General features: G+C 43.6%; 1 protein-coding gene across 2 annotated transcripts in view; it reads left to right on the top strand.

The window, feature by feature from the left end:
* Window positions 1-2,373: 2,373 nt before the first annotated feature.
* CNOT6 (CCR4-NOT transcription complex subunit 6) overlaps window positions 2,374-15,259 on the top strand; it is a 32,572-nt gene continuing 19,686 nt past the window's right edge. The window contains exon 1 of one of the 2 annotated variants that reach the window (XM_054217339.1): window positions 2,374-2,539. The gene's annotated coding sequence lies outside the window, so the exon portion shown is untranslated. Of the gene's footprint in view, window positions 2,540-4,339; window positions 4,711-15,259 lie in introns of those variants that run through there. The other variant, XM_054217340.1, reaches the window with a different exon arrangement.

Below are 15,259 nucleotides of genomic sequence, written 5' to 3'. Positions count from 1 at the left end.
CCACATACCTGTTTTTACTTCGTTCTGTTGTTTCAAACCACACAGGCAAGCTGGCAGTTCAAAGAAAAATTGTTGACATAAAAGGCCATAACATTAGATTCTTCAAATATTGTTGCTGTTTTTATAAATAACCTGCAAAGTTATCAGAAAGTTAATTAACTTGAAACGTGCCAAATTGCTGGGATCTCCTGTAAGTTTATGGAAGGGGCAACAACACAGAATTATTTTTTAATTGCTTTTAAATTATTTCCTCTAATGTTTATCTCAGTTATTTGAGAATCACTAGTATTTTCTGCCATTTGTGCTCCACTTGCAGCGAAGGCCCTCACCAGCAGACCTTTCCAAGTCTACCGTAATATTACCCCAGCACTCATCCCCGAGGAATGAAGTTTCCCTGCAAGCATTTTTCGAGACTTGCGATCAGCTGAATTTTCTTTGCTGAGCAGCAATTTTTGGAAAATCCTGCAACGTATTCAAAGACTTTCCTACTGCTTTTGGAGAATTGGCTCTGAGCGAAATGATATAGTCTATTGAGGCCATATCTGACCTAGAAAGTATTAACTGAAGAATGTGCGGGACAGCTGGTTATCGGAAAGAACAGACCCGCAGCACAGGGGAATGACATGCAGAGCTACTCGAGTTCGTTCTGAATGACTGTCAGCCCTCCAGAGCCAGCCAAGCCTGGGAAGCAGATACAGAGCTTCTGCCAGAGCCGTGCCGCATCCCATATCGGAGCGAGCTCAGATATCTCTAGCACAGGACTGCGCCATGCGGCGAGGAGATAGTTTATCATCCAAGAGCATTTCAGATACGCCATATGACAAGGTTGAACAGAAATCTGAAGTATAGTAGGATTATTTCCAACAAAGTGCCAAAGGGCTCAGCCTTTCAATGGAGGATGTTCTGTGATCGGCTTTGGTACACAGCGTGCCATGTTTTTCAAAGCACTGGTCTTGATGGTCACTGTTGTCGGTGTTCCTCAGAAGCACGACCAGGTACCATCCTGTTTTAAATCATGTTCAGTTACCGTGAGGGTGGTGAGCCCCTGGCCCAGGTTGCCCAGAGAAGCTGTGGCTGCCCCATCCCTGGAGGGGTTCAAGGCCAGGCTGGACGGGGCTTGGAGCAACCTGGGCTGGTGGGAGGTGTCCCTGCCCAGGGCAGGGGGGTGGGACTGGATGATATTTAAGGTCCCTTCCAACTCTAACCATTCTGTGATTCTACAATTCCATGAAAAGAGAATGTCTTGTTGCACAAGGTCAGTGCCATTTATGTCCAGCTACACATCCAGTTATACCTAAAGAGATGAGCCTTCAATTCTTTTTCAGCTTTCCCAGTTCAGGAATCAGGTTGTGTATCTGGGATAACGTCTTTTTCTTTACTATTCCTTTTGATGAAGTGGTACGTACCAAGCACACGTTTGCCGCCACATCACCACTGTTTGAACATTTTAACTCTCCGAAAATCAGAGGAAGTTATTCATTTGGAAGTCATTATTTACAATTTTGGCCAGTAACACACCACGGATGGCACTTCTCCACCATCACCACACCTAGCAACTCTCGTCTTACTGTAAAGTCTTGTTGCACAGGGGCAGTAATAACAACACTTTATAAGATTGTCCCTTATTTTCCCAAATATCTTGGGGATGCGTCCATTAATTGGTTCAAGGGACAAAACAATGTGAACCGTAACCCGAGTTTCACAAAGGTGCTGATGGCCATGCTGGTGGCCATTCCACCGTAAACGCTGTTTGTGCAAATGTCACAGCAAAGGATCCGGGGCACTATTTTGCTATTAAGTACTAAAAGATACCCTCTTCCCTAAAAAAGCGTTCAGCGCACCATCCACATTTCGCCCGAGCGCATCCTCTGCCAGTTTGAGCTCCCGATTCGGAGTTCTGCAGGAGAATTTAAAGTTTTGGTTTGGGTTTTTTTGTGATTTTGTTGTTTTTTTTTTTCAAAAAAGAGTGACTGTTTTAATCAGGCTCACCAGCCACTATTTTAACTAGCCGTCCCGCGCTCCTGCTAGAAACCGGTTCCCCCCCCCCCCCCGCGACGCCCCATTTCCACGGGGGTTTTTTTGCGATGCGGCTGACACCGTCACCCGCTTCTCCGCCTTCCCCCCCGCGATTCCTACGGGGACACCCCAAAACCCAGCTCCAAACGCCATTTACCACCCACACGGCCCCTCTGTTCCCCCCACCCCAGGGTAGCCCTGAGGTCGCCGCGGCCTCCTGCCCAGGCCGCCCGCACTCCGCGCACGCTCCGCGGCCGCGGAGCGTGCGCGGAGTGCGGGCGGCCTGGGCAGGAGGGGCGGAGGGAAAGGAGGAGGAGGAGGAGGAGAAGGAGGAGGAGGAGGGCCGGCCCGCCCGCAGCCGCCGCCGCCGCCAGCGCCGCCATGATGCTTGTTTGCTTTCAATGAGTGTGAGGAGGAGGAGGCGGGGGGGAGCCGCTCTCCCGTCCGGCCCGCGGCAGGAAACAAAGAGCCAGGCAGGCGGCGGAGCGAGGGCGGCGGGGGGACGGGGATGCTGCAGCCACAGGTAGGGGCGGGGGGAGGGGAAATTTGGGGAAGGGGGGGTTTCTCTCATTTTGGGGGGGGGGGTGGTGGGGAGGGAAGCAGTACTTACGCCGGGGGGGGTGTACCGCTGTGTGTGTGTGTGGGAGCTTCCCTCAGAGTTTGGGGGTGTCATGGAGGGGGGGGGACAGGCCGCACCGTGTGGTTTGGGGGTGTCATGGGGGAAGGGGGGACAGGCCCCTCTTGGCGTGAGGTGGCTCCGCGGGGGGGGGGGGGAAGAAGCGCTGGGCCCCGGGCGGTTGTTGCTGCGGGGACGCCCCCGGGAGGAGGCTCCGCGGCCCCGGGGAAGGAGGCGGGGGGGGGGGGGGGGAAATGTCTGGTATGAAGGCGGGGAAAAGGGGGGCTCCGCCGCCGGAGGCCGGTAAACACCCACCCGGTGTGCGGGAGGGAGCCGGGCCGGGCGGCGCCGCGCAAGGAGCCCGGGCGCATTTGCATCGGGAAGGCAATTAAGCGAAATTAGTATAATGGCATCTGGAAGCCTGAAGTTGTTTTTTTTGTTGTTGTTGGTTGGGGGGGTGGGTGGGTGTTGTTTTTTTATTTTTTTTTTTTTTATTCGCTGTGCAGTTGAGTTTAAAATAATTAAACAAAGGCAGAGGGAAATGACATCAATCTGGTAATTGCCCGTCCAGCCTCAGCGCACGGCTTCCCCCCCTCCCAGCGCCGTCGCCTCCCCGGAGGCCGCCGTGCCTGCCGGGGCGCGTACCGAGGGCCGGCAGCGCTGCCTGTCAGCGGAGCGCCCCTCTGGGGCCGCCGGGACCCGCCCGCCCCGCTGCGCTGCGCTCCGCCCCGCCGGCAGCCGCGGCCTCGCCGGGGCCCGGAGCGGCCCTGGCTCGTTCCGGCGGAGGGAAACGGCGAGACCGGAGCGGGGGAGTGATTGGCAGCCCCGGCGGCCAATAGGAGGGCGCGGGGGGGCGGGCCGCGCGCCGGCACGTGAGGCCGGGGGCCAGGCGCATGCAGGGATAAACAGAGGGGAATTGGGGCGGGCGGGCCCCGGGGGGGCAGAGAAACTGCGGTGCGGACAGCAATTACTCTCTAATTGAGCTGATTAGGAAGGGATTTTTTTAGTTGCGCGTGTTGGTCTCGGGCAGGTGTAGAGGGACTGAGCACCTGAGCTGGGTGCAGGACGTGGCCTGGAGGAGAGGGGGGTGGTAGCTCCTGGACAGCACGGTCTGCCATCGTCCCTGCAGGGCAGCTTCCCTCGTTTACAGTTCTATAGAGAATTTTAAACCTGGGATCATCCAAGGCTTTAGAAAAGCACATATCTATACACCTGTCTCTGTCTTGATATGCAAGTATATTGTGAACACGTATTTTATCAGCAGTTTTTCCACAAACATTAAAAATTCATATGAAACCTACTTTGCTTTGTGTAATACAAGATACATCTTCAGAACAAATACAGTAATACTTTGTGTAATGCAAGAAATATATTCAGAACAAATACAGTAAAACAGGGGGTTTGTTGTGTTTTACTTTAATACAGATATCTGTGTTTCCACAAATGCGTAGAAAATTGTATTACTGGAAATATAACTTCACAGGCGGGTATTTGCTTTGTAACCAGAGTTGCAGATCTGCTGGTTTTTTCGTTTGATTTCTGGGGCTTATTTTCTTAATCTAGATTTCACCACAATGGGTAACTAATTCAAAATTCAAGGGATTAAGAAATACCTGTGGTATTTGTCTGGCTTAAATACAAAGATGTGCAAGCGTTGACTGGTAATTGTATTGTATCTCGCATTTTTTTTCATTCTAGAGCAGGTCTCGTAATTGGGAATTTATCAACATTTCCACTGGGGTAATTTTACAGGATTATCCGCCCTCTGTTCTTCCTGTTGGTTCATCTGGACTCTGTGGAGTTTGCTGCTAGCAATGAAGCCTTCTGTGGGGGTTTATTCATGCTATTACTGAAGTGCAGCCCTTCGCATTTGGATTAACTCTTTGTTCACTTTTCACCTGAATCGCTTGGATCAGTCCATTTATAAAAAGGATACTACCATGCATCTCTTTTCTGTTTGCATTTTGAAGTTGAACTCTGAATACAGTCTTGATGTGTTCAGGCTGTTCACTTTGCTTGAATTTTAGAGGAAGAACTGAAATATAAAGATAGATGAGACTGTAATACTGCATGGGCAGGTAAATACTTTTGACATTTTATATATGAAGACTTGAAAACATGCTACGAAGGGTCACAAATTGAATAAGTGTGGTACCTTTCAAGGTAAAAATCTTTAGGGTCAGGCTGTACTAGATATTAGGAAGACGTTCTTCTAAGCAAGTGCAGTGTTCGTGATGGAAAACACTGTTTTTAAGATGGGGTAGAGCACTCCCAAGATTGAGCAAACTAAAAATTGTTTCCCAACTGACAACTATTTTTTAAAGCATGGCAGTGTACATAAAAATGGTCCTGTTAATCAGTCATCAGAAAGCTAAGTATTTTTGTTTCTAGCACAGTATATCTTATTATTTGGGTCACCACTGTGCACAGGCAGCTGGCTGGTGAACCAGAATTCCGCCGTCCAGTTGTGCAGCACCTGCTGCAGAGGCCCTGGTTCTGTTCGTTAACAGAATATTGAGGTTTAAAATTATTCTCTTGTTTTGTCATGCAGTTTTGGCTGTACACATGTATATGTGCAGTCCGTAACATTACATCCCTGGCCCAAGTGGGGCCACGTTAAGTGAGGATTATGCATAGAGTGTATCTTTATCAGTGAAGATGCCTTCGGAATTGACAGAATATACAAGAATGGTCACTTATTTCCATAGGACTTTTTGCTAGGAGAAATGTCTAGTGCTAAAAGGCTTCAGTTGTGTCTGGTGAGCTTGAAAAAATACCACTGACCTTAAAACCCCCCAAGAATAATCTTAACAGACACTACTTCTAGAGTTTAGTCCTACGTGCATGAGATGGAGGTTGACCCTTGCCCTGTTGCATACAATATATCTGGTTTGTTTTTTTTTTTTCTGTTTGTATATTGGGATTTTTGCACGCCTTCTGGTGCCACAATACTTTACTGGTACATTATTGAATCCAGTCTAAATTTAGACTTATTCATGGTGTAATTTTGAAAGCTGTATACATGAATTGCTCAAACTGAGTCACTGCAGGGTTTCATCTGTTTTGTATTCCCTCTTCAGTGTTGGTGCTTCACACTTGGAAGTGTGATTATTGTACAATATCCTGCAAGATTATTAGCATTGTATTAAGTGACATAATTTATGCTCCTGCATTGAAATTGGGTCGTAGAAGTCCACTCAGCAGGGAAGCTTGGCATAAGCTTGGGGACCTGCACTCACAGATTCTACATTGAGCAATTTCTGCAGTTGAAGTCTTTACGAGTTTACAAATGCTTAGGCAGGTCCTGTAGAAAAAGCTGTTTAAATGCTTAACATGTACTTTTGAGCTACTAATTACACTTCCAAGATGGTGCTCATTTGGAAAAAAAAAAAAATTGGCAACAACTCAGATTTTCTCTTTTGTAAGCCTGCAACACGAATCCTTTTGTTAATGCCTCAGAGGGCTTTTTTTAAGTGAAGGAATCAAGGAGGGACTAGGAGCAGAAAATATATACATGGTTGTTTACTTTTGAAGTAAAATACTTGCTGTTAGGCTTCTTATTTATGCTATAATGGAGCTCTGCAGGAATATTTATTTTTTTTTAGCCTGGGAAAGCCATTAGGTGTGTTATTGAGGCTGCCATCAAGATGTTGTGATCAGAGCCCAGGTATTTTGATGGCTCTCTTGAGCGTTTTAGTTCACGTTCCTGATATGCAACATATGAAACCTTTGTTTTGCAAGTTAAGCGGCTTCCTACATTAAGCCTCTCCTAAAGATATTGTACCATTTTACAATACCAGTATCTCCAAGGCCTCCTTCAGCTCTTAGAGCTCCCTACTTTCCTTAGCAAGGCAGCAGTTTCACTCTGAAGACTGGGAGTTTCTAGAACATGCTGAAGAAATCTGCATGATAGTTCATGTCGTTAGGGTACGACATCTTGCCATAGTTAGGAGAAGTAGTAGTATATACCATAATTTGGTATCTGTATATCACAAATAACCTGTGCAGCCTTACTGCCTGAGCTATTTTGGAGTACATTGATGAGTGAGACGTGGATGCTGCAAGTTGATCTGACTTAAATGGTGCTCCACAAAAGTGTCTCTCTGCATACGTAAGTTCACAGAGTGGGAATCTTTAAGCACTGATTGCGCTTCACAGACAGATCCTTTCATGTGCTTTTTGGAACAAAAACCACGTTGAAGTGACACCTACAAAGACAGGACGGCTTGAAACTAAACTAAAACACAGATAAGTTTGAGTGTGGTCTGATGTGTATCACCTGTCAGAACAAGGAGGTGGCATCATAATGGCTAAACAATAAAAAGTATTATGATGTTTTATGCCCAACTTTGACCATTATCACTTCTTAATATTCTTCTGAAGAAGTTTTAGCAGTTGTCCACCCAACTGACAAGCTTTGCCTGACAAAGCAAAGGTCCTGTGGACTCGGATAGAGGAGTTTCAGTGCTGCCTTAATCACAATCGATCTATAAATAGAGAAGTATTTTCAGGGATGAGAGTTCTTAGGAACAAGTTATCTGTGTGAGGAATAATTAAAACTAGAAAGGACTCCTGGCTTTGCTGAGCATGAAAGATCCACCTCTGGAGGTTTGAGAACCATTTTTACAATAATTATTGGTGATGGCATAGGTGCTTTCTGTGTAGGGAGCAGTAGGCTTGATCACCCCGTGGTTTCTTCTGGTGTAGTATGTCAGGACATTTCTCCGGTGGCAGAACTTGGAAAGCTGGTATATTGGTTGCTTATTAACTCCACATAATCTACGTCAGTACAACTGTCTGAATAATGCTGAAAACCAACCAGTGTCGCGGCTGGAGTGGTGGTACTTTTTTTTTTTTTAAACCACCAGCAATAAACCCCAATTTCTTACCTGGGTATCATTGTTGGTTTTCAGCAGTGTCTCACAAACAGCTGCACCAACACGACAGAGGGGGATGATGAAGTGGAATATGAGGACAGGAAAGAAATTTCAAGCTGGCTTTGCTGTGCAAGAGCGTGGCTGTGGAACAACATTCTCAGGCTTGTTGGTTGAATTTGAAGTAAAAACATTCTATGAATAGTCTAGTTGCTTCTATCAGGATGTGGCTAGATGGGTAGAGCGTGAGCTGTGTGAACGAGTTTAGTAACATCCTGAACTTCAGTTAGTTTAGCAACTCTAATATTAACAAGCATTTAAACATCTAGAAATTGGTTTTTCTAGGAAAGCAAAGATTTTTGGATGTGGATACTGACATCTCTTGTCAAGCTCTCCTTCAGCTCTATAGCAGGAATGCTGAAAATGAGCTCATGTCCAGACTTTGTTTAAAATAGCTAGGTTGTCTTTTATGTTCTACTGCAAGGCTAAGAAAGAGAAGAAAGTTTTGTGCGATGACTTTACGTTTTTACCCACAACAACAGAAGAGTGATAATTATTCTGCAGATGCATAAAGGAAGATGTGGTAAGGGACATTGTATGTGGTAGTATTTAGAATAGCTTACCGAGTTAGACAAAGATAAGAAATGATGCAGTAGTTACTGTAAACAAGAATTAGTGTCCCATATATTGTGAAGACTCATAACTAAATTGCCAAATGCGATCATCTGGACACAACCAGTGGAGTAAGAGATGGTATTGTGTTAATATTTTGGAGTGTAAGACCATTCTCATTAGCTTTCTGAAGACGTTTGTAGGTGAAGCTTTTAAGCCTTGATCTTACCGACTATTTGCATTTTTAAAACTTGAAGCTAAATGTTTTAAGATGGAACTCTTCCTTTTAAAGTTGATCTTTTCGGTTCCATCTTATTTGTACAGTATATAATTATGTAATGCAACTAAATTCTTAGAGTAATTAGTGAACCTGACTGATCTTTTAATGTATTGACATTTCAGACTACACTAAAATAGAAAATACAGAAGTCTGCATGTTGTATAGAACTCATTAGGCAGCCAAAGTGTTTCTAGGGATACCAGTTAAAGGTCAGCCTTTGCTTTGCAATTTGGTTCTGCGTTAATGTTTGTTTTGCATACAGCAGCCTTCTACTATAGGCATAATTACATACGATTGCTGATAATTAAGAACTATGCTAATCATCTGGACTACATCTATGCTACACGGAGAACATTTGAATGTAGTATTTCTAATCATTAGATGTTGTGCAGGGTAAAGGGTGTGAATTTGAGTTCTTTATCACGAGCCAGATAAAACAGATCTATCTTTTAGGTCTGTCTAAGAGATGGAGGAGTCCAGGACCTCTGTGCTGAATTGTGCCTCTTGTATTCTGACCATTTTGGAGTTCTCTTTTCAACCCAAACAGGTCTTTATAGCAACTGAACATGGAAGTGAAAATTGCTTCTTTGCCTTAGTGAAACTATGGTAAATAAGTCTTTCAGGCCTTCCAAGGTTTAGAGGGTTACATGTACATTCAACATTAAAGTGTGGGGCTGCAGGTTGCTCATTTGATAGGAAATTGTGATTGTGAGTGGAGGGGCGGCAGGTTGGGCAGGAGGAGGAGTGGAGGTTTGGAAAATGGCAACCTCCCTACCCCCACCACACACCTTGTAACCAGCCCGTTTGTATTTCCAAGAACAAGTAGTTAAGAAGGACAAAGAAACCTTAATTAAATTTTAAATACCTGCAGATCAAAACTTAATAATATGGTTGTCTTAAAAACACAGACTGACTGATTTTTGGACTTAAAATGTGAAGCCTGATCTAGTCCTATGTATAGCTCTGTAGTCTAATCAAGTCTTCCTGATTTGAAATCAGCAAATATATCCTTTAACGTTTGTGGCGCAGTTGATCTGAACCAGGATTCTTTGCTTTTCTTGAGTTTTGGGAGGTTTATGTCTCGTTTTAGTCAGTTTTGGCAAGATTAAGGGTTTTACAGAACTTTTACAGCTTTATAGATTTTTTTTGAAAGAATATTAAAGCATTTGTCATCTTCTGAGTTTCCTGTAGTAGAACTTACATATGCAAAAATCAAATAACTCATCTGAGTTAGTCATATTCCAGATATACTCACATGAACTAATGAGTATTGACTTAATTGGTATCTCATATATATTATTACCTAGTTGTGATGCATGTTCCCATCCCACTGCATTATCTAAGCCTGGAAAAGAGGAAGGGTAACTTGTGGTTTTGTATTGGCAGTCGTGTAAAATTCTAGTTTTAGAAGTCCTCAAAATATGATGAAGCAGCATTACTTCCCTGATGAAGCCGTTAAATCTTAATATGCTAAGAGCCACTAAAATGTGGTCCTACCAAGTGAAAAAGCACTTGGAACGAGCCAGTTGGCTTTGTGTTGACTCAACAGCATTTTTATTTTTTTAATTTAGATTATTCCAACATTATGCTATAAATTGGGTTAAAGGGATCTCGACAGTTTCCCACGTTATGGTTGAGTCCCTTGGGGGTGGGGAGTGTTTCAGGAGCCATTCCTGGGCTGCTCTGGTTCTGCCTGTGCACACAGCTGCTCCGTGCCATCCCTCCCTGCACTAGCTAAAAGGAAATTCTTAATTCACAGCATGTATTCTGAAAAATTCAGGTGTTACCCTTTAGCTTGTTTCCCAATCAGATTTTTCTGAGTCTTATTTTTTCAATACTATATACTTACTGTAAAAAAGAAAATTACTTGAACAGCATTTTTAAAATAAAATGCCAAGAGTGTTTGCACTAGTCAACAAATAATAGGTGTTTACACAACAGACTTGATATTTACCTAAAAGTAGCATACTAGTAGGAAAAAAAAAATCTTCCTTTACTTGCAACGCTGATGTTTTCTTTGTGTATATTTCAATAGGGCAATCTTGTTCACTCCTACAAAGTTAAATGTATGGTTGTATTTCAATAGCTGGGCAAGTCTTCAAACTTCTGTTTATTCAGCATCAAAATATTTGTAGTTTTAGTATGGATTCCTCTAATTTGAGGAAGCTTTAATTCCTTCAAAATTTTTTCTTTCAGGTAGTGGCTTGCGCCTGCATTTCTGAACTTCGATTTATCCACTTGCACAGTTGTGTGTTGTAGCAAAATATAACCAGAAGCTATATTTCATAGCAGGGTGCACGTATCCTTCCATATTATGGTGTATACCTGCTAATACTTGGGAAAACCAGAACTGTGGGTGTATGTTAACATTTATTTTTAAAAAGCCAAAGTTCCAATTTAGTCTATTCCAAATATAACACTGATAGAAATAAGACTGCCATGAAATTTAGAAAGCTTTGTAGGGCCAGCTGGGATGCATTGCGTACTTGCTTCCTTTCCTCATGGCAGTATCTTGCCTATGAATATTTTTTCCATCATTTCTCAGTATTAAGATCACTATCTAGTTTGTTCCCTGTGCGTGGTGTAGGCTGAGGATAAATACAGCCATTGACTCAGTTCGTCAAGTGTGTAAATTCTGCAGGGACTGACCTTTATCATAAGCCTGTTTGAAGCTTCTGGTGCTTTTCTGTGAAAAGACAGATGTTGCACCGTGTCATCCCAGGGACAGTGTCCGTTTATGCAGGGCTGTTGCTTCATTTGCCTGTATTTCAAGCTGAAATGTAATTAAGTTCCCGTAGAAATTTGTAACTTGCTGAATAAAGTGCCACCAGCGACAGGAAGGTGAAAGCAGTAACCTTGATTCATTTTGGAAAAGCATTTGTTTAAAGAATGGGTAGCGAGTCTTTGAAGTGTGAACGCGCAAGTCTAAGTTCTATAGTAAAAACTGAAGTACAACACGATGAAATTAGTATGAAATTACCTTAAAGAATTTTTTCCAAGGCATAGTAATCTTTTAGGTGTATTCCTGTTCCCTTTGAAGAGGGTCACTGTTAGCAATTTCTGTTCATTCTAATAAAGCCTAACAGTAGCCATTAACCCTTTAAATGCAAGTCAGCATTTCTGATTAGCCTATACATTGCTAGAACTGCTACAACTTTAAGTTATCTAAAAGGCAGCGTACTTTGCCTTCAGTTAGGATTTCAGACTTTGCTCAGTGTTACTATTTAACTGATGCATGGGTGAGGGCAGTTGGAAGCAAGATTTTGCTTCCTGCTCTGGGAGGGGAGATTTCAGGTAGATGTGGCTGGAGAGACAATTCTGCTGTTGTCCTGATTCCAGGGCCGTAAACAGCTGTGCTGCAAATCCACACATACATCACTGCTGTACAGGAATAATAATACAGGAAGCTCAGCTTCCTCAAGTTTTTAATTTTTTTTCCTCCTTCCCCTTGGCTTTTGGGCAGTTTAATTCTCCTAACCAGCTCCTTTTGTTACCAGACAGAAGTCAGCACTGGTGCAGGAGCGGAGTGGAAATACACAGTCCTGGGGAGGAAGGAACTGCAGCAGGACCAGCTTCGTTCCGCTTCATGCCTGTAAAACCACAGTGCAAGTGGCTGGGGGCAGGGGGTGGGGGGGAGGCAAGGAGGATCCTAAATTAACTGCGAATTCAAGATGCATCAGTCAATTTGAGAAACACTTCTATTTGTGGGGAAGGTCATTGAAACCCATTTTGAAATGAAACTTTGGATTGCATACAAGAGAGTTTCAAGGGTAAAGGCACAAGGTTACGAATGAATGGTCTGGGATGAGCTTCCAGTATTAGGGTTTGGAGAGAGAAAGAAGTGTCACCTGTATGTGGTATCATTTTCTTAGGAAACCTTTGAGCAACTTAATAGTTTATAATTAATAGGAGATTGTGTTCTATCCTGCTGTCTTTCTGCAGTGCAAGAGTCGTTTATTTGGTAACTAGTACTGTACTGCATCAATAAATTGAAAATTACTTAAACTACCTTGTTACTTTATTATATCTAGATTTGTATAGCTTATTCACTGTTTTTAATTAAAGTAGCAAAAAGTTTGAGTAGTTCTGCACTTGATCAGGTGTGGCACTGCTTTGTTTACCTCCCCCTCCTGGCTGTCTTCTAATCTACATCAGTTTATTTGTGATAAGTAATACCAAGTAAAGCAGGTGAGGAAAAAAAAAAGAGTCAAAAGAAGTCATCAACATGTGTCAAGAAGTTTCAGAAGGGGAGTTGTAATGCTTCAGCAAAGTCACCTTGAGGTATTTCTAAAGGCACTCACATATTTGTAAATGGGATTTGTGGATGCTGCTTAGTAAGTATTGAAATAGTTATTTCAGAATAGATGATTAGTTCAGCTAAAGCTGTATCTGAACATTAACCCACGCTGCTCTCACTTGTTCCTTGTTTTCTATGAAGTTTTAGTATCCATTTTTTCTTTGCCTAATATAAATTTTGATATAGAAGAAGCTGATGCTTCTAGGAGAGTTTTTATAGCAAATCTGATATCTATGTTTATATTAAAGTTAATACTATAAAGGATTGATGGTAAGCTTGGCCTGCAGGAGTTGTCTAATATATTTAGTTTTAAAATAGAGTTAACTTATCTGTGGTATTATAGAAAGCTTCTCAGGAAATGAGGAACTGATGTTTTTTTCTGTTGGTAGGTTTTGTTGGTTTTTGGTTTTTTTTTTTTTTTTTAAAAACAAACCTTAACTGCTTGCTCTCAAGAAAATGGCTCACCTAGCTATTTTGATTAAGTAATTCTCCCCACCATCTTCCAATTTCATAAAAATGGCAGAAGGGAAGGACAGGAAAAAAAAGTCACTGGCTTTCCTGTCCCTCAAAGCAGGTTCCCCACACTGTCATCTCTGCATTTCAGAGGTGTTAGTTATTGGTAGTTTACATAGTCACCTGGAACATTAATTACCTCATAGCCCAGCTTCCACCTTCTAGACACCTATAGCCTAGGGGACTTACCATTTGAAACGTCTTGTTGGGGCAATGGGCCAAACTCTCTTCATTCTTCTCCAGCTGGCAGCGTAGGTAAAGCATGTTGGCCTTCAGGTACCTCCTTTTCTTTTAGGCCACCAGCTCCTCCTGCTATCGTGCCCTGAGTGGTGCTGGGCTATAAGTGCTCCTTGGGAGCGGAGGAGCAGCTGTTTCACAGTGCAGGGCTGCTGGTAATCATGGTGTCCTTTGTCTAGGACAGTTCTCTGGAACATCACCCAGCCTGGGCTCCCCACCTGGCCGCACTCATTGCTTTAACCTGCGGAGACAGGCAGCACTTGGTCCAGGTGCACCTCAACCTGGGAGCATTTGGTGTTGTCTCCAGTGCTCCTGAGTAAAGCCAGAGCCAGTGCTCCATCATCTACCAGCTTTGTCAGCCCTTCTTCTAACAGGTTGCCCTCACTTGACCTTACAACCTTCAGGTTTTTTCTCTTTACGATCCTCACTGTCCTCACCCTGCACCTTTCCCTGAAGGGGCTTGTGTGCCACTGCTCTCTCTTGCCCTGGCCTTTCCCTCAGTGCAAACATGGGCTTCAAACTGTCTCTACGCTGCAGACTCGAGAGCTAATTCCCTGTGTCAGACCCTTTGCGCCCTTGACCTCGTCGGCCTGGTTTAGCCCAGTTTTTTTGGGGTAAGAGGTGTAAATTCTGTATTGGGACCAAGTGCCCCAGGGTGGGAATGGGCAGCCAGGCTCCTCTTGAAATCTCAAGTTCTTCTGTTTTTACAACTATTTAAATAACAATTTTAACAACCTGGTAGTAGTTAAAAATTTCATTTGCATTCAAATGTATTTAAATGCCCTCTTCATTAAATTTATATTGTCTGGGGTGTCTTCTGGGCATCCGTGGTCATATCTTTGTTCATAAAGATTTTTCTCCTTTACCAACTACCTTGCTGCACGTGGTGATGGCCTGATGGTCAGTGGGGCTTTCCACCATCTGTGTTGGTGTAACTGAAAATTACAGGTGGTGTACGCTCGTTTGAAAATGATCGGCATGATAGCTTAAAGCTGCAGTTATTAATGGCTTTAAGGTTATTCAACACCATTTTACGGCTTTTACTTAAAATTGCTTTAGCCTGACAAAACTACATCACTTAATCCGATGTTTGCCTCTGCTGTTATGGTTAACTGTAGCATCTCAGCAGGCTCTAAATTTGGGTTTGGGGAAGTGGAGAAAGGAGGCGAGGCAATGATTTGTAGAAGAGACTGATTTTCTTGAACTACTCCGTTCTGTGAAATTGTGAAATGCGGTTCCAGGTATTGCGCTTGTGTTCTATGATGTCCTGTGAAATACGACCCAAATTTAGCCTTGCCGTCAGCTCCTGGGAAATCTTGAGCTGTGTGTGATGGATAGAGATGGGCTAACGCTTGGTGTGATGGTGTCCTTGGTGTTCTGGTTCGATGTCTGTGATGCTGTCGGTCAGCAGCAGCTCCTTCAGCCAGGAGGCTCAAGAGCGTTTGCTGCTTTTTTTTGCTCCTGTTAATCCTAAACAACAGAGAATCGTCCACTGTGAAATGCAGCAGTGAGAAAGGGAAAAACCATCAGAGGCAAGAACTTTAACAAGAGGGAGAGTAGTGCCATGGATGGACTGGGAGCGCGGGGTCACTGGGATCCGGTTTTAAAACCTCTGATTCTTAAATCTCTAATTGTTTTAACACACATTAACAAAACCCACTGAGAAAAGTGTGTCATCCTCCTCTGGTAGTGAGGAGCGATACGCTGCTGGTACGGGCAAGGCTGTTAATTAGTGCGTGTGATCGAATGTGCTCTGGGGAACGTTCGTGTGTTTGTACTGAATGAAATTTCCATCTCTAGTATACCTGCTTCAT

The sequence above is a fragment of the Rissa tridactyla genome, chromosome 11 (genome assembly GCF_028500815.1).
Source record: "Rissa tridactyla isolate bRisTri1 chromosome 11, bRisTri1.patW.cur.20221130, whole genome shotgun sequence".
NCBI classification, from domain to species: Eukaryota; Metazoa; Chordata; class Aves; order Charadriiformes; family Laridae; genus Rissa; species Rissa tridactyla.
Note: the sequence above shows the minus strand (reverse complement) of the source record. Positions and strands in the feature narration are given on the sequence as shown.